Source organism: Pinus tabuliformis, chromosome 7 (genome assembly GCF_031772625.1).
Source record: "Pinus tabuliformis cultivar Carrire ecotype Pingquan chromosome 7, CPIR1, whole genome shotgun sequence".
Classification (NCBI taxonomy): domain Eukaryota; kingdom Viridiplantae; phylum Streptophyta; class Pinopsida; order Pinales; family Pinaceae; genus Pinus; species Pinus tabuliformis.
In genome coordinates, this window is record NC_142293.1 from 1,418,167,955 (window position 1) to 1,418,170,164 (window position 2,210).

The following is a 2,210-nucleotide window of genomic DNA, read 5'->3' on the forward strand; positions in this document are numbered from 1 at the left end:
TTCTTTATGGGTTCCAAATTAGTATATTGGTTCAGCAAGAAACTGAGTTCGATTGCTCTATCTACAGCTGAAGCAGAATATGTGGCTGCCGCATCTTGTTGCACACAACTCCTTTGGATGATGCAAACTTTGTAGGATTTTCAAATCACTTGTACTCCACCTATCTCCATCTTATGTGATAATACAAGTGCTATCAGTATCTCAAAGAATCTTGTCATGCATTCAAAGACTAAGCACATACCTATCAAGTATCATTTTCTCCGGGAACAAGTGTTGGAACAAAAGGTCAAATTGGAGTATGTTCCCTCTAAGGAACAAGTTGCTGATATACTCACCAAACCACTACCCAGGGAAACTTTTGAATACCTTAGAAAGAAGCTGGGAGTAGTTGACGCATCATCTTGCTGTTAAAACTTTTCTGTTTCAGAGAAAAATGGGTGTACGCGAGTTTCCTGAGGAGGATTCACGTACATACGCCGGTTTGTGCAGAGAGAGTGGCATATATGGAGGATTGATGGATATCAGTAGGGACAGGCTCTGGTTGAAGATATTCTAATATGGGTCTGATAGAGACCATCCGGCACAGGTTCAGGGGGAGTAGATAAACTTCTAATGATGCATTTTTTGCATCATCTTAGAAACTTTTGGTTCAAGGTCACAACTGTTGTTGGTTTCAGGTGGAACAAAGGCAGAGGAAGAACAGAAGGAAATCTTGGCTACTGATCTGAATGGTGATTGATAGATGCTGCTGATATCAGTTATTGGTGAGTTTCATAAGTCTTGCTCTAGATATTTCGTCTCTATGTCATGTATCTCTTTTATGGTGTCAAGGTCATGTAACGGTCTATTTTGGTTTCCCCACTATGCCTGGGATGAAGATGTAATGTACTTGGTTGTCATATGTAAATTTCTGATGTATCCCCACTTGGTTGGGTGGATGATCCCCACCTGGTTGGGTGATGGATGTATGTATTGAGTCTTTTGGTGATAGGAAGGTCTTTTATGATGTATAAGTCATGGTTTTCCTTGAAGAACATATTTTTTCAGATCTTGCCTACAGTTAGGGGGAGCATGGTTAGCACAACAGGGCAGAAATTTCAGTATGTACTCAAGGGGAGCACAACCCTTTTCCCTTGATGACAAAGGGGGAGAATGACTTTGAGGATCTTGGGGTTGCCATCAAGTCCAAAGGGGGAGATTGTTGGCATTGTGGCACTGATTTAGAGCTATGGCACAGGTGTTGTCCTTGATGGAAACTCAGTTTGGTGACAGATCTCATTACAGGCTCTCAAAATGAAGAAAAAGATATATACGCAGGTTCACCTAGACGAGGGTGCGTATACACGTGGGTTAGACGTTACAAAGGCGTGTATGTGTATACACGCACTTTCACGCAAGGAAAAGCACATATATGTTGGAGAACTTACTTTTGGTCTGTGGCAGTTAGTCCTTGGTATTTGAACCTATGGTTTTGGACCATGGTATCTCATCAGAAGTGTTGATCCCAAGTATTGGATCCATGGTATTGTTTTATTATGGTTTTGGACCATGGTATTGTGAAAGGCCTAAGACTATAAAAGAGGAAGGAGATCATTTGGCAAAGGATCATCTGAATGAATTGAATATCTAATAAGTGCTAGATCTGAAATATTGGTGATTGCGGTTATGGTGCAGATCTGGATCTGAATGAAGGAGGAACCTAGCGCAAAGAGAAGGATAATTTCTATTGATGGGCCATAATATTTAGGCTTGAATGATAATATCTTTGCATGATTTTGATCTGTTATATGTGGCACATGCTTGATCTATAAATTTGATAATCTGGGTTAATTAGTGTCTGAATATTTGAAAGAGTGAATTATCGTTTATAGATCTGTACGCAGGTTCAGTGAAGCAAAGGCGTGTATACACGCTGGTTTAGTGAATAAAAACAGTGTATACGCAGGTTTCTCCAAACATAGAAGCGTATGCACGCAGGTTTCAAGTTATTGAAGTAGCGTATATCTTTTGAGTTGTGATCTAGCTGCTTCTGTTTATTGCTGCAGTGTTTTGGGTTCAGAATTTGATGTGTGGTTACTGCTACTGTGTTTTGGGTACAGCTGTCAGAGAATTATCTACTTGATTCATTTCTAATTGGTGAAAAGGAGATTGTTTGATGCAAAAATTCTTGATGATTGATTGATGTTCATGGATCCAGTCTGAAAATTTAT